At 50.7% G+C, this 24,777-nt stretch overlaps 1 long non-coding RNA gene across 2 annotated transcripts; it reads left to right on the forward strand.

Moving 5' to 3' along the window:
• Positions 1-335: 335 nt before the first annotated feature.
• On the forward strand, positions 336-6,166 carry LOC118656053. 2 transcript variants are annotated; one of them, XR_004967486.1, is made up of 5 exons: positions 336-518; positions 820-951; positions 2,074-2,168; positions 4,649-4,727; positions 5,907-6,166. It is a non-coding gene; the product is annotated as an uncharacterized LOC118656053 (long non-coding RNA). The 2 variants fall into 2 exon arrangements; XR_004967481.1 differs by having other exon boundaries at positions 4,649-4,718.
• The last annotated feature ends 18,611 nt before the right edge of the window (positions 6,167-24,777 follow it).

Consider the following 24,777-nt stretch of genomic DNA (forward strand, 5'->3'; position numbering starts at 1 on the left):
ATTGGCTTTTGTTCTCCTTCATCTTGCCGGTCATGTGAGGTTCCCCCCAGCTGTCTGAAGTGTTCTCCAATAGAAGACTTCAGTCTTTTAAAAACACTAATTTTTGTAACAATGGTAATTACTTTAATTGGAGTTCTTTAAAGGTAGATCCTTCTTGCCTGCCTCCTAAGACGCGAATCACGCTCTGATCTATTGCATTATTCTAAATCAATGTGGTGTTATTCCCTCTTCATATCCATTAATGGGAGTTGTAGGAGGGGAATCAAAAAACGTCCAGAAGCCACTACTTTTCAGTCTAGAATAATTACAAATAATTTTTCTTTGTTCCCAGGTCATGGTGGATAATCAGCTTTAAGCATAGAAAAATACGCACATTGGATGTGGCTGGGCTCCCAGCGAGGCTTTCACAGAGGATTAGACTCCCACGTCCCAGCGGGCTCCATCTCATCGCCTGCTCCCACAGAATCGATTTGGCTGTCACGTTTCAGGGAGCCCTGGGCTGTTATTCATTGACAGTGGTGAGTCCTGGATGGGGTCGTGACCCCCAAACAATCACATTCTTTGGAATAGTGGTTGAGCTGCTTGACACACCCTAGGAAGGAGGCAAAATATCCCACCCTTCACCCGGTGTATGGGCCAAGTGAGGGACACAGGAGCCAGACGGAGGGAGCCACATGGCTGCGGGTGGGGAGCTCAAGGTGACATCTCGAGAACCAGCCTTTTCCCCACGCCCCTCAGGACAACTTTCTTTTCTTCCATTTTTTATGTGATGTGGGGGGCAATAATGGGCACTTTTTGCTTCTCGGGGTTCTATTCCAGGCTGTCTGATCTCCTGGTCGGTGTTGGGTGAAATGGCTATGATACACCCATCACAGGTATCTGGACAGAGGGAAACTGGGACCACTGAACTTTGCCTCTAAACTTCGCCTGGAGCACGATGAGCTCAAGCAAGTAAGTTGCATTCTGGGTTCTCATTCACTTATGTTTTCTGACCTTTCTTTGCCCCTTGTCCACATTTTAGAAATATAATAAATAAATGTTTCCTCCCTTTTTCTTTCTTCCTTCCTTCCTTCCTTTCTTTCTTTCTTTCTTTCTTTCTTTCTTTTTTTCTTTCTTTCTTTCTTTCTTTCTCTGCATCCTCTATCTAACATCTATCTATCTGTCTGTCTATCTATCCATCCATCCTTCCATTGTAGGGGAGGAAAAATTCTCCTTTCCCCTTTTTGGGTTTCAGCTGGGTATAAGAATGAAATGGATGTAAGGCAGATTAACAGGAGAAATTCTGAGATGCTTGTTAATTTGTGAGCTGTTAAGTTTGGGTGCCCTCCCTGCCCGATCCCAGTCCTTCTGAGCCTGGGCTGGGGGTTGGGATGTCTCATGCATGCTCTGTACTTGAGTTGGGCTGCCACCCCTCCCTCAGGCTCCTGTCCTGACCAACATGTTGGTGTTCCAGGCACAGAGCAGGCTTTTCCCTAAACAGCAACAGAAACAGACTGTGTGGAGGAGGAGTGGAGAAAGAAGGGGGGGTGGGGAGGACGTGCAGCTCAGGCACCTGAGAGGCCGACTGGATGTGGCTCTCCCTGGAGTCCTCTGCGGGGCTCCTCACCTAGCCTCCAGGTGGCCTCCGTGAAGGCGTTGTGCATGTCCCTGATCAGGGTCCTACCCAGCTGCTGGGAGCCCAGATAGAGCCCGCCCCTCCGCTCCCCCCCCCCCCATCTTTGCTTCCTGTCTGGAGACCAGCCTTACAGGATGACTGGAACAGAATACGCCCATGTTGGGGAGTTACCTCCTTAACCTCAGGAGTGCTCCCTGGCCATCTGGTCCCTGGCGAGGCTGGTCCATTAGACCATGACTGTCCAGCATGAGCACTCACCAAACCTCAGCCTGAAGCAACAAGCTGGAAGCCACAGCACCGTGAAGGCCCCACCGGAGCCCTGCTCTGGATCCCCCTCCTCCTTTGGGGTGGCGTTTTCCCGCCCAGCCTGGCCTGCTGCAGACGCCACCCCTGGCTGCGGGGACAGCCACTGCCAGCCCATTCCTGAGCCCTTAGCCACCAACTAATTTGTTTTTCAGAAACAGTTCTGATTCTGCCATTTACTCAGCACAGACTATGGAGCTCCTCAGCCCCATACGTCTGCACTGGGGCCACTGGACTCCACAAGAACCATGTGAGTATTGGTTTCATATTTAGTAATTTTTTTACTTAGTGGTTCTTCTCAAAACAAAGAATCTGCCCCAAAGGTGAATTTGATTTCTTCTTTTTATTAGATAAATACTTCTTGCACATTTAAAATGATTTTAAAAAGGCAACAAAACAAACAAAACCCTCACAATCTTAGTTAGGGCCTGGGATGCTATTTGGGCATCCTGCCCACCTGTCCTTCTCGCCTACCTTCTACCATCTAACAACCCATCATCCTGCCAGCCGCTTTGTGACAGGTCCTTATAGGCTGTTCTGCTGCTTGCCCTGGGACCGCTCTGACCCCATGCGCTACTCCAGCCACGTTTGCCTCCTCTTCATCATTCACCTCTATCGTCTCTGAGCGGAGGTGAGGGAGGTCATGCCTGGGTGTAGCCCATGTGGCAGCAGTTGTCAGGGCCCCCTCTTTTGGAAGCAAGTCAGCCACGTGGGAGGGAATTCCCTTTCTCAGTTTCTGGTTCATATGCTTGTTAAGATAAAAATGAGAGGAAAGGGTGATTGGCATGTCCTTTTAGTGTCAAAGGGGCATCCTTTGATAGGTCTGCCCAGGGATTATTTAATTACCTATGACAGTGGTTCACAATCCTGGGGCCCTCGGGGACACTTGCAATGTCTGGATGGTCGTGACTGGTGGGGAGGAAGGGGTGCTGCTGACAACTAGTGGACAAAGGCCTGGGATGCTGCCAAACCTGCCCCAAAGCACAGAGCAGCCCCTCACAACACAGAATTATTCCACTCCCGGCACTGTTGCTTAGAGGTCCTAGAAGTTCTGTGAGAACTTAGATTTTTGACTGATGGAGATGAACATACTTTCTATCTGGTAGAATAGATAACCCAAAGGTTGCGGTTTATTACCTTGTAGGACATTAACCAGTTTTTATTATTTTATATTAACCTAACACTCAAATTCTAAATGTTCTTCATTAAATTGCCAATAAATGTCAAGTTCCTCAAATAGAACTATATTTCTATTTCCATCATTAATTAATGAATTGAGTGAAATCTTTGACATGTGCTCATTCTAATCCTGTCACTGCTCTCTATTGCCAGGTAACAAATTACCCCCAAATTTAGTGGCTTAAACCCATAATAAACATTCGTTACCTTACAGTTTCTGTTGGTCAGGAATTTAAGAGCATTTCAGTAGGATGACCTAGCTTAGGTGCTCTCATGACGTTACAAACAACAGGTCAGCCAGGGCTGCAGCCCATGAAGGAGGCTGGTGAGTCTGCTTCAAGATGGTCCCTCACAGGACTGTGAGCGGCAGGCCCCACTCCTCACACGTGGCCTCTCCACAGGCCTGCTTCAATATCCTCATGACATGGCAACTAGCTCCTCCCAGACCAAGTCACCCAAAGGAGAATGCGAGGAAGCCACAATGTCTGACCTTGGAAGTCACATCCTTCTGTTCTTCAGCATCCTATTGGTTCCGTGGGTCAATTCTAGTTTGTGTGGGAAGGAGGACACAAAGGAGAGAATAGCAGAAGGTGGGGGTCACTAGGGGACATCTTGGAAACTAGCTACCACAGCCCCCCCTCTGTTCCCCAGGGACTCACGTCCTTCCCACACATGACATGTGATCAGCCTCTCCCAAAGCCCCCAAAAGTCTCACCCCAATATAATATCAGTTTGAGGTCCAGAATCTCATTATCCAAACCTGGGCCATATATTATTGCTGAAGCTCCCTGGGTGTGGCTCTTTGAGTCTTCAAATCCAGCTCTTTTTTATCAGAAATTTGTGAACTAGAGAGACTAGTTATCTTCCCCTACCCCCCAAGAACATACAATTGTAGGACAAGCATAGGATAATTACTGTAGACCCTCCTGTTCCACAAGGGTGGAAATTAGGGATGCACTGGTCACTGGTTCATAGCAATTCTGAAATCCAGCTGAGTACAAACTGACAGTTCTTCAGAATAATTTGTCATGGTTCTCGGCTTTTCCATGGACTTTTGTTTCCAGCCTTTGAGCTACCATTCCTTTTCCTGTGTTTGTGTCATTTTCTCAGCCTGCTTCCTGCCTACAGAAGTTTCTGACTCCAAAATCATCTTTTCTATTTGTGTTGTCTGTCGCTTTCACCGCAAGCTGGCAATGTTTCTTCTGGTGTAACTTTCTTAAAAACCTTGGGCTCCCTCCATTAGGAAAAAGCTTCAGTGGCAAGTGGCTTCCATATAAGCCCTGCAGAGGAGAGCGTGGTTTAAGCGACACAGCCTGTGGCATTTGTTACTTGTTATGATGGTTCAAGCAGGCTGAGACCCAGTGGCACCCTTGGCTTCTTATTTAAACCAGGTTTTTCTGACAGTGCCATGTACTTGATTCTTGCCTGGAAGCCCTTTCTTGATTTTAATATCATTTTCCATCTGGGGAGGTTAAGAGTTTCCAGAGAGTTCTGGCTCTCTTGTGTTTAACAGTCCTTCCTAAACTATCTCTCTTTTCTCACCTTTACCAGCAGCAGCAAGAAGAAATCAGATGGCACCTTCAGTGCTCTGCTTGGACCCTCTCCTTAGCCAAATCACCTTGTGCGTAAGGTACTCTTTTTACTTTCAGGCAACTGTGTTGGTCAGCTTTCTGCCACTACTACACAATAGTGTCCAATGAGATTTTTCTTTTTCTTTTAAGCCTTTACCTGAGGTTTCCTCAATGACAATCATCCTATATAATAAAAGGCTAATTTGTAAATCAACCAAACAGCAGAACAAGTGGTTGCTATGAATGCACACTGACCACCAGGGGGCAGACTCTCAATGCAGGAGCTGCTCCCTGGTGGTCAGTGTGCTCCCACTGGGAGAGCGCCACTCAGCCAGAAGCTGAGCTCACAGCTGGTGAGCTAGGCTGCAGTGGCAGGAGCATTAAGAATGTCCCCAGAGCGGGCCTAAGCCATAAGTCGGACATCCCCCGAGGGCTCCCAGACTGCGAGAGGGTACAGGCCAAGCTGAGGGACCCCCCGCACCCTGAGTGCATGAATTTCATGCACCGGGCCTCTAGTGTTTCTATAAACAGGTCAAAATGTACAACTTCCAGTTATGAAATAAATAAGTCTTGGGATATAGTGTACAGTATGGTGACTATTGTTAGCAGTACTATACTATATGTGGGAAAGCTGCTAAGAAAGTAGGTCTTAAAAGTTCCCATTATAAAAAAATAATTGTAACATACATGGTGACAGATCTTAACTAAACCTATTGCAGTGATCATTTTGCAATATATACAAGTATTGAATTATTATGTTGTACACCTGAAACTAATATGTTATATATCATCTATATCTCAAAGGAAAGGTAGTTTTTTTCAAGGCTCTTCAGTTTTCACAGAGACTTTCTCACAGTCCTTCCGCTTCTGCTCACTTCAGGTTCCAAAGCCACAGGGAGGCTCTCCCCTCAGGTCCACAAACTGCTCTGTCTGGAAACTTCCCTACAGAACGCCCTCCCATTCTCGCCCTGCAAATGTCTCATTCCCTGGAAACGCCCTTCTTTTCCCTCTTTTCATGGAGGGAGGGGTGCACATGATTAGTTTGTTTGGTGTACTTTCGTCTTCTTGTTTTACACACATGTCACAACTCTTAAACTCTTGGCCAAGAATTGAAGCGCCGGAGGTCCATGTCTAATGTGGATGTGGTGGTGGCGGCGGGGGGGGGGGGGGGGTCCCTGCCCAGGGGGAGTGTGGGAGCATTCCCATTGCTGAACACATCATACCACCTGTCATTCTAGGTGCTATGCCATTTCATTCCGTCAGAGCCTCATGCAGAAGATATACTGAAGAGGACACAGAAAAGGTATGTAATTTTCTCAAGGTCACACATCTTGTGGCAGAGCCAAGGTTTGAAAACAAGTCTTTCTTGGAAGCCCGTAACATTTCTACCACATCAACAGCAGGTTGTCTAAAGGGGACCCCTCAGTGTTTGATGAGTGAATGAATGGATTCCTCTAAGTCGGCTCTGCCACCAGGTTTTAGGGCAGAAACAGCAGGGGATTGTGGTAGAGGGGTATAAACATACATTGCTGTCCGCTTGTGATGGAGGTCAGCTCAACACCAGTGACTGATGAGACCCACTGCATTGAGCAGACGTACCCTGGGGGAGGTGCACAGGGATCAACTCAGGTATGCCATCCCCATCCTATGGGAACACGAGGCTGGGCATTTACAAGGAGCCTGTGACATCCCGGACACGGTGGCTGCCATCCCTCCACTCGGTCTCCGGGTCCCTTGGAGTCTCACAGTCTGAGCCACCTTTGGGTGCGGCCGTCAGAGGGGGCTGCTGCTGCCCCACCGTGGCCCCTCCTGTGTGCAGCAGGGAATCGCTTGTTCCGGCCGGTCTCTGAGGGCAGCCTTGCCAGAGAAAGCCAGTGAGTTGAGTGTATGTATCGGCTCCCTGTGTTCCTGCGGTTGTGGAAGGAGACAAGAGAGCCTGCTCATTGCGGCAAATGAATCTGAGTTTTGCGGATACTGAAAGGGGCACACGTCTGGTTTGGAGTTGACTAGACCATGGCTAGACCATGGCTAGACCATAGCTAGATCATGGCTAGATCATGGCTAGATCATGGCTGGCTGTGAGACTTTCAGCAGGTGATTTAGCCTCCATATCCTCACCCACAAAATGGGATGCCAGCCTCGCAGGAGTGTTGTGAGGGTTACATAGAAAGCATTTGGTGCCTGGAGGCGTTAAAACAAGTAAGTGGACTTATTTTGGAATAAGGGAGAAGGTGTTTATTTGGGAAAAGTGGGAGTTTTTCATGAGTAGGAAAAAATTAGATGGCTTGTTTCTATCAGCAGATGTAAAAAAAGATATCACAGGACCCCCGAACTTCTCTGACTCCCCGCAAAAAACAATAGCCTCTCCTCTCTTCATCAGCTGATCCTTAGGCCATGCTGCTTATTTGGTTCATGATTTGGATTGAATGTTTTTGTCCCCCTAAAATTCACATGTTGAAATCCTGATCCCCAGTGTGATGATGTTTGGGAGTGAGGCCTTTGGGAGGTGAACAGGTCATGAGGGTGGAGACCTCATGAATGGGATTAGTGCCCTTATTAAAGAGGCCCCAGAGAGCCCCCTGCCCGCGGCCACCCTGTGAGGAACAGCGATGGTGTCCATCTGCAAACAGGATGTCGGCCCTCAGCAGACATGGAACCTGCTGGCCTCCACAACCGTGAGAAACGAATGCTGTTTAAGCCACCCAGCCTATGGTATTTTTGTTATAGCAGCCTGATTGGCCTAAGAAAGTTCACATGGCTCATTTGAACCCAGACATAGTAGTCCTGCTTCTGCAGTCACAGGCTTCATTCTTATTTTTGGAAAGGCTACATTGAATTTATTGTCTCTGTGCATCCGTTTCCTCACCCAGAAGGTGAAGGATTAGGCCTGTCCTCATACGCACCCCTCTGAGGAGGCCAGTCCATCATCCCAAGGGCACAACTGCCTTCCAACGCCTCCTGTCTTTTTTTCCTCTGCCCCGGAATTGCTATGTCTCCATCACCCAGCATGGCACCGGCACATAAAAAGTGCTCTGGGGACCAAGAGCAACTATCTAATAGGTTCATTTCTCATGCTGCCTTATTCCCACTTGCCACACTCTGCCTCCTTCCAGGGGCTTAATGGAGTCTCTGTCTAGCCTCTTCCAAGTCCTGGCTTATGTGCATTTTTCAGCCCTGATACGTGTGTTTGGGCACTTGATTGGAAAGCTGTGCTTGCAGGTGAGAAGAAGACGAGGAAAAGAAAGACACCCCACCCCCCACTCCCAGGAAAACACCCTCAACTCTAATTCCACTACAAATTAGCCCCGAAGCTGGACGGAGCTCACAGCCGTGGCAAGCGGTCCAGGGGAAGGGGCAGCATGGATGCCGCCTGGGTGCTGAGTGCCCCGGCGAAAACCAGCAGGAGGAGCGAGTCGGATGAATTCTACCTGATCCCAAGGGCCTCGTTGTCATTCTTCCCAGTCACCGCTCAGAGGGCCGCAGGGAAAGACCGTTTTTAAATCGAGGATGAAACCTGGTGCGAGCAGGCTGCAGGGTCTTCGTAACGGCTCTCAGAGGAGAAACCAGCATTTAATGTCCGCCTTTCCACGTGGAAAGCCTTCCCACGCACACCACGGAATGCAGGGCCTGACACGCGGGCCTCTCTGCCCCGAAGCGCTTGGTTGGGAGGCTGAATGTGAACTTGAACCTGGTAATTCAGGGTGATGTGTGTCTGCCTCCTTAGGCACAGACGGCTGTTCTCTCCCTCCCCAGAGCAGAGTGTCTGCAAGCCTACGGGTCATTCAATGAGGTCTCTATTCGGCCACCAAAAATTGGCATCGATTTTGTATCGCAATGCGTCCTCCCTGTTCAGCTGGCTCGCGGCTTGGGGGGACCCAGTGCCTGGAGGGCAGCTCCCCGGCTCATGTGAAATGCTGTCAGGCGGAGCGGCCTGTGTTTCTTTCCTCTAAGAGTCTGTTGATCCGTGTGCTTCCAGACGCAGCGATGTCTCAGCGGCAGCTTTGGGTTTTTATTTATTCATGTGTGCATTCTCAGAGCCTGTGCCATTGCCAAAAGGTTTATGGCCTCTTAAAGTTTTGGAGCCTCTGCTTTTATGGCCGCTGTTTGTTGGAGAGAAGTGCTGTTTGGGGAAAAGATCGGTTTGCCTTCTGCCTGGATGATGGATGGAGGCTTAGTGGTTCCTCTTTTGTTCAGAGCTCCAGCAGCCTGGGCACACGCTGGGCAGCACCCCCGGCGCCCCGATGCTCGTTCTTTCCCCGTCCATGTTTGCTCTCCACAGGACCTCCTCTGTGCAAGTCCAGGGCCGGGCGTGTGCTAATACCATGCTGCATCCTGTGTCCCGGAAATGCTGATGCAACTGCAATGCAAACGCACTCGTCCTCCAAGCACAGGGCACGCGCTCTGGAGCCTGGCCTCTTGAAGGTTAGACTGGAACCGGGTCTGTGGACAGCAGCTGCGTAAGCATCAGGGTGGCCATTGTCGGGTGAAGGGAACTCAGGGACGCTCCATCCTGGCCGCGAGCTTCACAAGAGCTGTGGTGACATGGAGCAGGAGTGAGGGGGAAGCAGGCACCACTGGGACAGAGCTGGGCTGGGTTCTGCAGGAGACGTTTCCCTGTAGCCACAAACTGAAAACAAGGGACTTATCCCCTTCTATCCGGTGCCTCGTGCAGGAGACCAACGCAGAGCTCAGCCAGAAGGCTTGATAGAGGAGAGCAGAGCACGGTCCTAGGCTTGGCCGCGACCCTGACCCACAGGAGGCCGAACGGTGCGCCGGGGGCCACACAAACAGGGAGCCCACCCGCAGCAGACGCGGTCCGGTCGGTCGGCGTGAAGCCGGTGTGCGCTCCTCAGCATCCCTCTCCCTAGAAGGCTGGTGGACGGGGCATCGCTGCCGCCTCCGGTACTCTGCAATCCCTATCTCCTTCGCAGTGAAGGGAGAAGTTCAGCTCCCGTCCCTCCAAAGTAGGTCAGAGTGGGAATGAATGAAAGCTAAGAACACCCTTTACATCCGGCCCTCAAACCCCCTGCCCGGCTCCATGCCCGACCTGCCTTTCCAGAGAGAGAGACACCATGACTGTTTGCAGCCCAGATCCAAGGTCCCCAAAGAGCCCAAGCAGGAGGAACCCGTCTCGTTGTTTGACCAGGGAGACCAAAGGCCCCACAAACCAATCACCTGTCTCAGTTATTAATTGATCATCTCTCGTCCTTCTTTCTCTGACTGGGACACGGGCTGGGCCCTGCGGGCATTTCTCCTTTGCTGGCTGGAGGAAGGGCAGGCTTCATGCACAGAGGGCAACAGAGGGCCCGCGAGGCCAGGGCATCAGGAAGAAGCCTCCCTTCGGGCTGTGCCCTGCGCTGCTGTTTTCTTTAGCGCGGGCCTAGGCCAGCTGCCCCTCCCGCAAGCGCCTTTGTCTCAGCCTGTGCCCGCAGCCTGGCATCTCTGGAGAGGTCAGAATGGCCTTGGGTGTGCTGGCCTCTCTGCTAGTCCTATGTCCACTCTCCCTCAACTGAGAAGTAGCCACGCCCATGCACGTGCCACTCTGGACCCCCATCAGTCCTCTCTCACCCCCTCTACCAGTTTAGTGGTCAGTTCCCTACGTTAAATCTCCCCAGTTCCAATGACCACGGCTGTGTTTCTTCTGACCAGACCTTGATGCATGCATACTCCTCCCTTTACTGCAGGAAAATGAAAGTTCAAAATTAATCCCTCTTTAAAGAAATTAAACCCTCAAAGAAACTACAGCCCCCCAACTTCTCCCTGACTGCACATTGGGGTGTTTGGAGTACGACGGTGGGCACAGGGAGGGAACAGGAAACAGCGTCTTTCTGCTGGACTTCTGAGCTGGGAGCCCTCAGGCCTGGGGCTGGAGGCTGGTCACCCTGTCTGTCCAGTGGAGGCTGAGGCAGAACGGGGCCATCAGAGACAGGGCACAAGGATGGAGCGCCCTCATGCACCATTTCAGCCCATCATTCAGCTGAGCACCCTTCTTCACTTCACAGTGACAAGAGCCAATAAATTCCTCCTCTCCCTCCCTCCCCCCACTTCCTTCCTTCTTTCCTTCCTTCCTTCTTTCCTTCCTCCCTCCCTTCCTTCCTTCCTTCCTTCCTTCCTTCCTTCCTTCCTTCCTTCCTTCCTTCCTTCCTGCTTCTCTCAATTGCTTGTTTTTAAATTGAGGTAAAATTCACACACCATTTTAAAGTGAACAATGCAGGGCATTTAGAACATTCTTAGTGTGTGCATCCACCACGGCTAACTAGTTCCAAAACATTCCCATCGCCCCAAAAGGAAACCTTGTCCCTATTGAGTAGTTCTCCCCTCCCCCAAGCCCTTGTGAACTAAACAACCTTCTGGATTTGCCTATCCTGGATATTTCAAATGAATGGAATTATATAATACATGACATTTTGTGTCTGGATTCTTTTCACTTGAAAACAATATTTTCAAGTTTCATCCACATTGTAGCATACGTCAGTGCTTCATCCCCTTTTATAAATGAAAGATATCCATGGTATGTATAGATCACATTTTGCTTATCCATTCATCTGTTGATGGGCGCTTGGGTTGTTTTCACTTGTTGTGAGTAATGCTGCTATGAACATGTGTGTACATGTATTTGTTTAAATATGTTTTTAATTATTTTTGGTAACATGCCTAGGAGTGGAACTCTTGGGTCATATGGAAACTCTGTATTTAACTCTCTGAGGAATTCCCATACTGTTTTCCACAGTGGAGTTGGGTTTTCATAGCTTTAAATCAAAGAGCACCTACAAAAGCAGCATATGGTTTGGTCTTTGTGTCTTAGTCCATTGGGGCTGCTATAACAAAATGCCAGAGACCGGGTGGCTTAGAAACAACAGACATGCATTTCCCACAGCTCTGAAGGCTGAGAGTCCAAGATCAAGGTGCCAGCATGGTTGGATGAGGACTCTCTGCCAAGTCACGGACTTCATGCTGTGTCCTCACATGGTGGGAGGGATGAGGGAGCTTCCCAGGCCTCTTTTAGTACGAATCCCTTCATTAGGGCTCCAACTGCATGAGTAATCACCTCCCAAAGGCCCCACCTCCTAAGTAGCATCACCTTGGGGGTTAGAATTTCCTAATTATGAATTTGGGGGGACACATTCAGACCATCGCCACCTGAGGGCCATGGACCATTCAAGGATTTTAAGTAGAGGAGTGATGAGGTCAGATCTATGCTGTGAACCACGACTTTGGCTACAGGGAGACCGATGTAGCCCGTCTCGGAGGGAGCGAGGAGGAGTGTGTCCACTTACCCCACGTCTGTGCTGGGGGAGAACCACCCTCAGATTCTGGACCTGAAGCTGCTCTGCTGTGAGGCCTCACAGGGCGGCCATTAAAACGGGCAGGCCCTGTCTTCGGCCAGGGGCGCACCACAGCCCAGTATTGACCAACCTTGCGACTTTGGGTCATTCGTAATTGCTTCAGGTCGTTGGTGTAGCTGTGAATTGGGGATAACAGGATAACCTATGTAAAGCACTCAGCACAGTGTGGAAAGCAGAAGGGCCTCGCCCCCAAAGCTGTCCACATCCGAATCCCTGGAACCTATAATGGTGTTATATTACAAGGCCAAAGAGAATTTGCAGGTATAGTTAAGAATATAGACCTTAAAATGGGGACATTATCCTGGATTATCTGGGTGGGGCCAATGTAATCACATGAGTACTATTCTGGGATGGATTGTGCCCCCTCAAAATTCACATGCTGAAGTCCTAACCCCTCAGAATGTGGCTGTATTTGAAGACAGCGTCTTTAAGGTGCAATTAAGGTTAAATGAGGTCAGTAGAATAGGCCCTAATCCAGTACCACCGCCTGAGAAGGGGAGATTAGGGCACAGACACGCACGGAGGGAAGACCATGTGAAGACACGAGGAGGAGCATCTTAGACAGAGACACCACACCTCAGATCTTGTCATGTCACTCAGAGGAAGTGGTGGTGTTTGGGGTGCCCACGGGAGCGTGTGGGAGAAGGATCAGGGAACAGGCTGGCTGGAGTGGAAGAGGAAAGGATGCCACACACCCTAAACCAGCCGTCCTGCCCCTGGTCAGCCTGGCCCGGTCTGTGTCCTGGAATCTGGCCGCTTCAGTGGTGTAGAGAGCCCGGTGAGTGCAGTGGGATGCCAGTGGACAGACAGACACGGATGCCTTCCTGGTCAAGAGACACCGATGACCCTCATTGTAAGAAGTCAGTAAGTGGGATTAATAATAACCCAGGCTGCCCCCACAGGAGGTTATATCATCAGAAACCATAATAGATGGGTATGATTTGCTACATAAATTCCAGGACTTTTTTACCCCTTTTTCCTTACAGCTCTGAAATTGGGGCTGAATAAGCTGCTGGGATCAGGTGATGTTGAGGATTTCTTCAAAATAATGCACTCAGGCCCATTCAAACGTATTCTCCTCACAGAGAGCACCTGCTGGCCTGTGGTGCTGCCGCTGGGGCCGCTGGGCGGGTGCTGCCACCTGGTCAGGAGGGTAGCTGGTCAGGGCACTGTGTTCCTGGCTCCCAGGGGTCGCTCCCACCCAGGATGTAGATGTCTCAGCCTTGGAACAGACTGGCCCTTTAATTAACATCATCTTTGATATAAGTCCAAGGAAAACCCCTGAGCTGGCTTGGGAACATCTCACAATCGCATCGACCCAGCTTGGGTGTTGGTGGGTTTGCCCTGCAAAGGGGAGGTGATGGAGAGCGGAGGTGGGTGAGATTCTGCCCCTATGCCTCAGAGTCCTTCAGGGCCAGCAGAATCGACGGCAAGGGTGCCAAGCATGGTGCGCCGTGCTTAGAATCATGTTAAACTGCAAGTAGCAGAAAGCCAGCTTCAATGGCTGAGCATAAAGGCTCTTGTCAGTGTCCGGAGGCAGGCATTTGCCACAGCTGGTGCTGCTTATCCCTGATGCTTACCCAGCTCTTTCTTTGCCTCGTGGTTGCAAGAGAAATGCTATAGCTCCAGACACCTGTCTGTGTTCAAGGCCGAAAGAAGGGAGGCGAGGAGTAGAACCAGCCATGCCTGTCCCTTTAATAGGAAAAGTAAATGTTTGGGTGTTCTCAACCTACTTTCGTTCAGATCTCATTGGCCAGAAGTGGTCATAGGCCACCTTTAGTTGTGAGAGAAGTTGGGAAATCAAAAAACAGGACTGCTATGGTTCATTATCTGGTGCCGGGCATGTAGCCACCGTGGTAAAGAGGAAGGAAATGGAGAATGGATGCTGTAGCTTTGTTGGAATTTATTTTTGAGAGTCCCATCTCCATGCAGAGTATTTTGGATTAAGATTAGCTTGTGATATCATCTTTAGAGCAAACAGGTTCTTTTCACCATCTGTCTGATGTAGACAAAGTTGTTTCTACAAGTGATAACACTAACATCCCAGCCCAGCAGCCCTGTGGTTTGACCTCGCTGTGGAATCATTTATATTCCACCGCTGGTCTGTATAAAACGTTGGCGTATTTGAAAAGGAAAGAAAGCAGATTGGTCTGAGGTGTCAGGATGGAGTTGAAGGTATGAAGGAGGGAAGTCCTTCTTTAACAAAGAAAATGTTCTCAATCTCAGTGTGGTGTTTGTGACAAGGCCTGAGAGAGGGAGGGACAAGTGGTGGTTGCCCGTGGTAACCGAGGTGAACCTTATTCCTGATTGGGTAGCTGGTCATGACCGGGGCATGGCACCTGGCTGCTTCCATGTAGGTTTTATTTTTAATTGCACAAATGGAGAGACAAAAGCTGGGGGACAAGAGCCCACCACAGAGGGGCTGTTGGTTTTCTTTCAGGAAAGGGACTTTGAGAGCCTCCAGCAAAGTTCTGCTAATTATTATTTAAGGAGACCTCTTTCCTGTAAGGCTAATATGGAGTGAACATTGCTTCTCATATTTCTAACTCTAAAATAATTTGGAAAGATCTCAACCCCAAATAAAGTTAGGTGGTGGTTTGCAGGTAGAGTTTTAAGTGAGTGGGCACTACATTGTTCTTATCAATATAACCTATGGTACGTTTAAAATTATATATATGTTTATTTATTTAGAGTGAAAAAAAGAACCCACTGGCTCGTGGATTTATTGGTTCCGCTTTTCTGGGGGAGACCCACAGGCCCCCTAGTGGCCGCCTCATGAGTCACGGTGTCCCAGGGAAGTCGTGCCCCCTCCCCCCAGGCTGTCCCGGACCGGTCCCGCTCCCTTTTGGTTCTAGAAAGTCTCACGGCTGATTCACGCCTGGGGCTCTGAGTTATGTTTTCCTGGTTCCATCGTCCTAACTCGAGCAGACGTTGATCTGCGCGCTCCTTCGCTCGGCGGGCAGAGTGCAAGGTCTCTCCCTGCAGCGGAGGGAAGGGCAGCTGCAGCGCCGCGAAGCTCCGCTCGGAACCCAGGGGGCGCGATGGGACTGCATCGGCGAAAAAACCCAGGAGCTGCGGAGGGCGGATGGTGGGGTGAACGAGTCAGGGTCCTCCCTCCCTCCCCCCGCGCCCCCCCCCCCCCGCCCCCCGCTCCGCCAACCCAGCGCAGAGGGCGGTGGGAGAAGCTTCCTTCCCCCTCCCGAAAGGGCAGGGGCGTGATCACACGTAGGTATTTGGGACAAGAGGAGATGGTCCCGCCAGCGGTTCAGTTCAAGGTGGTGGCGCTGTGGTTTCGCGAGCCTGAACGGGTCTTGTTTTGTGGAGGCGGTGCTTTCCTGCGGGTTAAAGGGAACCGGGCTGTGTCTGAGGACGGCCTCTACGCGACAGGACGCAGTCCCGTGTCCACTGGCCGCCGGCCGGCCCATGGCTGCTGCCGGCTCCGCAGGGCACTTCCCGGGCTGCTCAGACAGGACGCTGGTGGTGTGACCCTGTGTTTGCCGACCCCTCCCGACAGGGTCTGTGCGTAAAGGTGTGTGCACATCAGTATACTTACATCTACAATTTACTCGTATGTGTAAGAAGGAACGAGAGGCCGAACCTGGCAGGTGCAGAGGACAAAGGAGAAGCGCGTTTCTCCGCCAGGGCTGCCTGGCCGCCTCCGCCCGCCTTCCCGCTGGGCGAGGCGTCCCAGGGGCCTCGGCACCTGGAGCTGACAGCGCCCTCCTTTCCGGATCGCGGGACTCTGGGATTTCCTGCCGCCCGGCCCCAAGCCCATGTGGGAGGCCCCATCCCTCGGCGGCCCCTCGCGGGGTGGGGGTCGGGGGGGGGTGTGAGGAAGGGGAAGAGAAGGGGGAGGAGGGCAGGCTCTCTCACGCCCTTATGTTCAGGGGAGAACTCTCAGGAGCCCAGGATTCTAAACTGGACTCTCACGTCCAGGTCCATGTGAAGAAGGACTTGTCTAAGAGCAGGAAAGGACCTATTCTATTTAAGATTTTGTTGGCTTTTGGAACTTTAAAATACATGTCTATGTGGGACATGGGCCCCTGTCTGTAACCTTGTCCCAGGGCCCACAACTGCTAAGGGCAGCCCACTAAATTCACCTTGTTTTGTATTATTTGACTTTGGAACCGTATAGTTTATGTATCTATGAAATAAAATTAAATTTTAAGAAGTAGCTCCTTACTGTTGAAAGCAAAATGAAACAAGTGAACTGAACTGGGTATTGAGCCAGTAGCATAACTTACCCAGAGAGATACTGTGTCAAGTGACTATAAAATGCAATAATTTAACTCGACATCCTGAGTTAGGCTGCATTCTGAGGTCAAAAAGAACTGTAAAACATTTTTCAAAACTGTATTCACTAATTCTATTGTTTGTGGTGGTATCAGGCATGTGTGTGTGTGTGTGTGTGTGTGTGTGTGTGAATCCTCACCTGAGGATATTTTTCCATTGCTTTTTTAAAAGAGAGAATGGCCCTAACCTGTTTGACTCAGTGGATAGAGCATCGCCCTGCGGACTGAAGGGTCCCAGGTTCGATTCCAGTCAAGGGCATGTACCGTGGTTGCGGGCACATCCCCAGTAGGGGGTGTGCAGGAGGCAACTGATCGATGCAGCTGATCGATGTTTCTCTCTCATCGATGTTTCGAACTGTCTATCCCTCTCCCTTCCTCTCTATAAAAAATCAATAAAATATATTTTTTTAAAAAAGAGAGAGAATGGAAAGGAGGGAGGGTGGAAGGGGGAGAGACAGGATGAGAGACAGAGAGGTGTTAGTAGGAACTCTTGTATTTTATCTTTAAAAAGAAAAGTATTTTATGGTTTTGTCCAATTAAGAGGCTTGGAGACAGTGAACACTCCCAAGACCCAATCAGTGTGTTTAAATATCTGAAACCGTTTCCCGCCGGAGAAGCAGGGTTCTTCCCAGTTATGGATGGGATATGTTCACGCTGCGCTCAGGCTGCTCAGGCTGTGGGTACCACAGAGCAGGGGGTTCCTAAGATGCTGACATCATGCCAAAGGGCCGCAATGAAGAGCTCCCCCTGCTGCCGGCTGGGCATCTGAGGGCTACTTCAGGGAATGAATGATAGAAAATTGACCTCACCTCTCTGAACCCCAATTTCCTTACCTGTAAAAGGTGATGTGGATAGTGGCCCCTCACAGGCTGCTGTGAGAACTAAAGGAATTACACCTGCCGTGTGCCATCAGCCCTCGATGGCTGTGGGACGTGTTTGTCTTTAAGACCAGAAACACCTCCTCGAAGACATGTGGGTAAACATTCCTTCATTAGACATTTGATTTGAAGAGCTTGACTTGGAGAGCAGAGTAAAACAAAGCTGCAGCTCTTTGCCATGTATTAGTAACATCCATAAATGGGAGAAGGTGTGGGCTCTCTGTCAGAGTGAGTTTGTCAACCCCCACCCCAAACTTTCAGTTTGTTTCTGGTTCATTCCATGGTGGAACGTCTACTCAAAAATCTCTCCTTGACACAGTCCTTCAGCCTGCCCTAGGTCTTCTTCTTTTTTTAAAAAAAAAAAATGTATTTTTTTTATTGATCTGAGAGAGTAAGGGAAAGGGAGAGAGAGATAGAAACATCAATGAGAGAGAATCATTGATTGGCTGCTCTTGCACGCCCCTACTGGGTATCAAGCCTGCAACGCAGGCATGTGCCCTTGACCAGAACCGAACCCGGGAGCCTGCAGACTGTGGGCCGACGCTCTACCCACTGAGCCAAACCAGCTAGGGCTAGCTCTTCTCTTATGTAACAGTTTCCATTGCCAAAGCACAGTGGCGTTCCTGAAGTATCTGAAATGTTAAATCTGAGTGGAAAGCAATGCCTTTCACCTGACTGCTGCGCAGTCCCTGTAGGCGGCCTTTGAGAAGTGCCCTGAGCTTGCAGGGCCCACTGCTGCTGGGGCCCGAGGCAGCTGGCTTTGCCACCTGCTTGGTCCATTTCAATTGCAGGCCACAGGCAGAGTGGCTTGCCTTATCAGAGCGTGGCCTTCCCTCTCTGCTTGCAAACTTACTTTGCTAAATGCATCGAGGAACAGCCAAACACAACAATGTTGTGAATGTTTTGGAATTATTTTTGCTAGAACACCGCGTTGTGCCAGAAAGCATTGAGCTTATATGAAGATGTCAGCCAAGGACCCCCTGAAATGAGTGACGGCAAGCCATTTACTGCAAGTAAGGGAAGGCTACACAGATTCAGGAGTAGGTTTGGACTGAAAAATATAAAAATTATTGGAGGAAAAAAATCACCTTCACGTAACTTTTATTGCAGTGTATTGCCATAATTGTTCTATTTTATTATGAGTGATTGTTAATCTCTTCTGTGCTTAATTTACAAATTAAACCTTCCCAAAGGTATGTATCCAGAGGAAGCATCATAGTATAGGGCAGGGGTCCTCAAACTTTTTAAACAGGGGGCCAGTTCACTGTCCCTCAGACCGTTGGAGGGCCGGACTATAGTTTTAAAAAAAAAAACTATGAACGAATTCCTGTGCACACTGCACATATCTTATTTTGAAGTAAAAAAACAAAACAGAAACAAATACAATATTTGTATTTGCATGTGGCCTGCGGGCCGTAGTTTGAGGACCCATTGTATAGGGTTTGGTGCTATCCTGGATTTTAGGCATCCTCTGGGGGGGTCTTGGAATGTGTGCCCTGCAGATAAAGGGGGATGGCTGTATATTCATACACATACATACACATATATACTGTACACACATGCACACACATATACATATATACATGCACACGCATACATATACATACATGTGCATACATATATACCTCACACACACATAGGCATTGACAAAGACTGGAGGATTCTACACCACAGTGGCAACAGATCTCATTTAATCTTTTAGGGGGTGAAATTATAGACAATTTACTCCATCTGTCTACTCTTCTGTAATCTCCAAAATTTCTAGGATTACTTATTCCTTTTGTATTATGGTAACAATAACCATGAAATGCCTGCGATTGTGTTTTTATGATGATGTTTAAAACCATCTGCTCAGCGCCACTCCGAGGAGGGCTGTGGCGGCGCGGAGGTCAGGTTTCCTGAGGCGGCAGTGCAGCCGTGTCAGCGGGGACGAACCTCTGACCCGCTAATGGGCTGCATCCCGACCTGGCAGGGCCCGCGCTCCTTTCAAGGGTCACGCTGGCGTTCTCCCCGCCGGAGCAGCCCTGACCCTCTCTGACAGTTATTACTTCATGTCAAAAGGCCGCCACGCTGAACTGTCCAAATCTGACAGGAGAAGGTGGAGGGGCCCCCATCAAACTCCGGGCCATGAGGCTCCAGTGGAGGGTTGACGGTTCTGGAGTTTTCTGTGTAAAGACATAGCAGCCTCTTTCCCATGCTCCCTTCTGGCTCTCACCTGCCCAGCGTTGGAGCAGGGGCCTCAGACAATGGCATCATCTTGGGGCCTAAACGGTGACAAGAAAGATGGCCTGGGCTGCTCGCTCACCCTCTTCAGGACAAGTAATCTGAATCTCCGAGGACCGTGGTCGGCAAACTGCGGCTCGCGAGCCACATGCGGCTCTTTGGCCCCGTGAGTGTGGCTCTTCCACAAAATACCACATGCGGGCGTGCACGTACAGTGCGATTGAAACTTCATGGCCCATGTGCAGAAGTCGGTATCAGATATGTTCAAGGAGGAAGTGCAGAGGGCTCCTCTCTCCCCGTAAGGGAAAGTGACCAACCCAAACCCCCAGCTTTTCTTCAGGCATAGCACCTGGGGAACAAGGGTGCCATGGTTTCATGCCTCAGCCGCTTCATTCGCTGTTGTTCAAGAGTATTGACAGCCCTGACCGGTGGTTTAGTTGGTTGGAGCATCCTCCCTGCAACAAAAGGTTGTGGATTTGATTCCTGTCAGGGCATGTACCTAGGTTGCAGGCTCATCCCCCGTTGGAGCTCTTACAGGAGGCAACTGATCAATGTTTCTCCCTTACATCGATGTTTCTGCTTCTCTCTCCCTCTCCCTCCCACCCCTTCCTCTCTCTAAAAAATCAAAACCATTTCCTTGGGTGAAGATTAGATAAAAAACGAGTGCTGAGAGCATGCTCTGTGCTACACTGGGCCTCCGGGAAAGGGTAGTTCATCTATGAGGAAAGCAGCGGCCCCTGAGAAGGATGGGAGGTGACAGAAGGCAGCGACCAGGGGCTCCCACCAGAGTGTGTACCTAGAAAAATGTTGCCTAGGTGGCCAGGACCAGGAAGTGCCTCCCCAGGCAGAAGCTGGTAGAACTTCCAGTTAACTTGAAAGCTCAAAAGCACTGGTGATGTTTCACTCCAACTCATGGCTTCTGCTGCCTCGCTCAGTGTGTGCACATGGTGGCAGTGAGGAAATGGAGCCACTTCCTGGCAGTGCTAAGACCTGCTCTCTTTCGTGTTATATTCATACAGATGAGTTTAGGATAAAGGTGCTAAATCACAACAATGGCTAATACTTTCAGAAAGTTTACGATGTGCTCAAAAGAAGTACTTTAATGAGTTATTTCATGCAAGTCATTCTTTCAATGCACATTTAAACAGCTGTTATATGCCGGTAAGGTTCTATATGTTGTAGCACAGCAGTGGACAGAAAAGACAGAGTCCCATAAAGAAACAAAATGTGGCCTATACAAAAATGGAATAGTATACAGCCATAAAAAAGAATGAAATTATGACTCATATCATAACATGGATAAACCTTGAGGACATTATGTTAAGTGAAATAAACCATTGCAAAAAGACAAATATTGTATGAGTCCACCTATATTAGGACCCTACAATACTCAAATCCACAGAGATGGAAAGCAAAATGGGGGTGTCAGGGCCTGGGGGGAGGGGAATAGGGAGTGATTGTTTAATGGGTGCAGAGTTTCAGTTTACGAAGATGAGAAAGTTCTAAGCTGGGTGGTGTTGATGGTTGCACAACAATGTGAATGTGCTGAATACCACTGCACTGTACTCTTAAAAATCGTTAGGATGGCCAAGACCGGTTTGGCTCGGTGGATAGAGCGTCGGCCTGCGGACTGAGGGGTCCCGGGTTCGATTCCGGTCAAGGGCATGTACCTGGGTTGCGGGCACAACCCCAGTGGGGGATGTGCAGGAGGCGGCTGATCGATGTTTCTCTTCCATCGATGTTTCTGACTCTCTATCTTTCTCTCTTCCTCTCTGTAGAAAATCAATAAAATATTAAAAAAAAATAAGTGGAACAACAAATCAATGTCTCTCTCTCTCTCAAAATCAATAAAAAAATTCTTTAAAAAAAAAAATCGTTAGGATGGTAAATTTTATCTTCTGTGTATTTTACCACACTTTGAAAAAAAAAGAAAAAGACAAAGTCCCTCTCCAGGACCTTCCTATCTAGCAGAGGACATTTACTTTAGAACCCAGAGATGTGATCTAATGCTCACGGCGGCCCCAGTCACAGCTGAGGCCCCGCACAGACTGGTGGTATATGCGCCCGAGTTCACACTGGGCCTGACTCCCACTTTGGGTTTCTCATGCCCAGAGTCCCTTATCTCCTTGAGGGTGGTGTGAGCTGAGTCTCTTCTGCAGAACTTCCCAAGGGCTTTCTTTTATATATATTCTTTTCTCTAATATATATATTAGAGACCCAGTGCATGAATTTGTGCGGGGGGGGGGGGGCATCCGGCCGGCCTGGCCCCAATGGGGGCGGATCAGGGCTGGGCCTGTCGGGAGGAAGAGACCGCCAGAGGTTGGCCAGCGGGCCCTGCCCCCAATTGGGGGGGGGCTGACTGGGGGCCAGTGGCTGGGGGAGGGGCCATGGGTGGTTGGCTGGCCAGCCCTGCCCGATTGGGGTAGAGGGCCAATCTGGGGTGTGGTGGCTAGGGAGAGGGGCTGAAGGATGTTGGCCAGCTGGCACCACACCCTATTGGGGTAAGGGGCTGATCAGGGGTGGGGCTGGTCAGGGGGAGGGGCCACCGCAGGGTTGGCCAGCTGTCCTGCCCTCAATTGGGGTTGGAGAGGCCGTTCAGGGGTGGGGCCAGCAGGGGGAGAGGCCACGGGAAGTTGGCCTGGGTTCGCTGGCCGCAGTGGGTGTCATTGCAACCAGTCGTTCCAGTCGTTGGCTTTTTATATATATAGATAAATATATTTTTATTGATTTCAGAGAAGAAGGGAGAGGGAGAGATGGAAACATCTATGATGAGAGAGAATCATTGATCGGCTGTCTCCTGCACGCCCTACACTGGGATCAAGCCTGCAACCCGTATGTGCCCTGACCTGAATCGAACCGTGACCTCCTGGTTCATAGGTTGATGCTCAGCTATTGAGACAGTCTGGCCAGGCCGCCCAAGGGCTTTCTTAACTAAAGAGATGCGTTTGCCTTCACCCGTCTCTTCTGGCCCTGAATCCCCATCCTGGCTTGTTCCCAGAGTTTTGGTTTCAGAGTCAGAACCCCCAACCTCTCCTTCATGGCCCCTCCTCAGACAGCCAGAGCTGGAGCGTCAGAGGTGCCCCCTGGGAGGAGGGGATCAGTCAGCTTGGCCTGTAGAATCCGAGGGTCCTTGTGCACAAAAGGCCCAACCCACTGGACACAGCAGCACAGGCAGGACTCCAGGGCCCCTCCCAGCCACTCACTATTTCCTGAGACTTTTCTCTCTCTCCGATGCACCTTTTATATTCTCTCCACCTCCTGTGTGTGTACACCTTCCCACAGGGTGCTGTTTCCTCCACTCCTTATGGTCCGAAAGGCAGGTCCTGGCGACAGATAGATCCAGCAAACTGTGTCCCTTCTGAGCTTCTGACTTTTAGAAACCCCAGGATCATTCGGATGTCATGATGCCCAGCTCACTGACCCTGCCCGCTCCAACTTTCTGTGCCTGGTGCCGAATGAATGAGGGAAGGGACTCAGGGATTACAGCATAAGGAGAATAAAACGCATGATGATGGGGATGCTCGTGGGCAGGTTCACGGAGCTCATCCTGCCAGCAGAGCTTGACGGACGTGCAGAGATCCAGCAGAAAGGTCAGGACTGAAAGTTGGGTTGAGGAGAAAGCTGCCACGTGCCACGTGTGAGGCAGGAAGGGCATCGGGCAGAGTGGGGCAGCCTCTCGGTCTCCCTGTCTGCAGGTCTCTGTGATCTCTGTGTCCGTCTTGCTCTCAACAAGAGCTACAAGCCTGTTCAGTTAGAAGCAGGTGAGTTTACAGTGGATGTTTGGGGGAACTTCCAGAACCTATGGATGACGCAGCACAAGACAGGCTCATTTCCCAGCAGGGCTGTCCGGTGAGGGCGGTGAGGTGCTGACCCAGGCAGCACTGAGAGTTGTGCCCAGTGAGTGTGAGGTCCCTGTCTCACCCTAGTCACGACCCTGCTTCTGGGCTCAGTGTGGCCATCCTGCTCAGGTGATGTTGGAGATGGCAGGTGGCCCTTTCTGGGATGCTGTGAGCCCTCCCCGGAGGGGAAGATGGCCTGGTAACCAGGGGCGGGAGATGGGGGGGCAGCGGCATTCCTGTGGACAAGCACAGCCTTATGAGCGAGCCCAAGAGGGGTGTTTAAAGACAGCTGAAATACAAAGCAAGCTGGCACCAGTTTCCTGGAACCCCAGCGAGGGTGCCCTAAGCAGCCGTTCTAGCCCTTGATTTCCCGGGCTGGCCGAGGGGAGAAGAGCTCTAAGGACCCCCAGGTCAGAGCCTGCGGGGGCCTGGCCCTGAGGCTTCCTCTTTTAAGTGACTCCAGTGCCCGGAGAGAGGCGGGTGCAGGGCTGGCCGAGGGAGGAGCGCCTGCACATGTGACCTGCTCCGGAAAGACACACGGAGCACATCCTATTTATACCGTTGGCAGTAGAGGGAGGTCCCAGTTTTCTTTAAAGGCACGTGCACCGGCATCTGTCTCAGCCCTCCTGGTATAGCGCCGCAGGGCTGGGTGTGGGGCCTCCGGGAGCGGCTCTGGAGCCGGGGCAGGGGTGTTTGCACACTCCCAGGTGCTGTTCCTGCCACAAGCCTGTGAGGGGAGGGGGCTGGCATGTTCAAGCCACTGTTGGAATGTAGCCTGGGGTGTCTGTGCTGCTGTTAAGTGTTATTTATTAGGTGATGGCAAGAGGTAATTAGCCGCGTCCCCCACTGGGAACCTCCTCCTGCTCTCAGCCGGCACAGAGCCCTAAGGTGGGTTCAGACCAGAGCAGGGCCACACACGTCCCCATGCACCCCTCCCCTTTGAGGGGAAGTTGACACCATTCCCTTAACACCTCCTAAAACAACCCGCGATCCCATTTACCCCACTGTCGAAAGAGCAGAGCGCACCCCACTTGTGCCGCAGGCCACTTTTGCTCCAGAATAATTGGGGTTGTCTCACTTCTGCTCCAGCGATGGCCACCCGGCTCACCGCCGGCTTCTCTGATGCCTTGGGCGCAGAGCCACCAGCCCGGACGCTGCCTACCTCCCGCGTGCCCAGAGCACATCAGCCCAGGTGTGCGCCCTGGTGGTGGGGCAGCGGAGGTGACAGTGCAGAGCTGACAGGTGGGCACTTCAAAGGTCCATCCCTGTCCAGAGGGGCCCTGCCAGTGCTTCCAGAATGTCCTCCCTGGCCAGCTCCTCTTGGGTTGCTGTCCAGCCCATCTTTGTCCCAGGCTCCCCTTCCCTCCAGTCCTTGGGGACATCCATTGCTTGGATCATTGTTGCTGTTTTATGCTGAGCTTTGACCCCAGCTTGGCCAAACCCCTTTACCTGGGTGATGCCTTTTGAGAGAAGGAGCAGGGGTTTCATTTAAATGCAAAGACCCAAGAAAGCCCAGGGAGGGCTGTTTTCG

Source organism: Myotis myotis, unplaced genomic scaffold (genome assembly GCF_014108235.1).
Source record: "Myotis myotis isolate mMyoMyo1 unplaced genomic scaffold, mMyoMyo1.p scaffold_m19_p_1, whole genome shotgun sequence".
Classification (NCBI taxonomy): Eukaryota; Metazoa; Chordata; class Mammalia; order Chiroptera; family Vespertilionidae; genus Myotis; species Myotis myotis.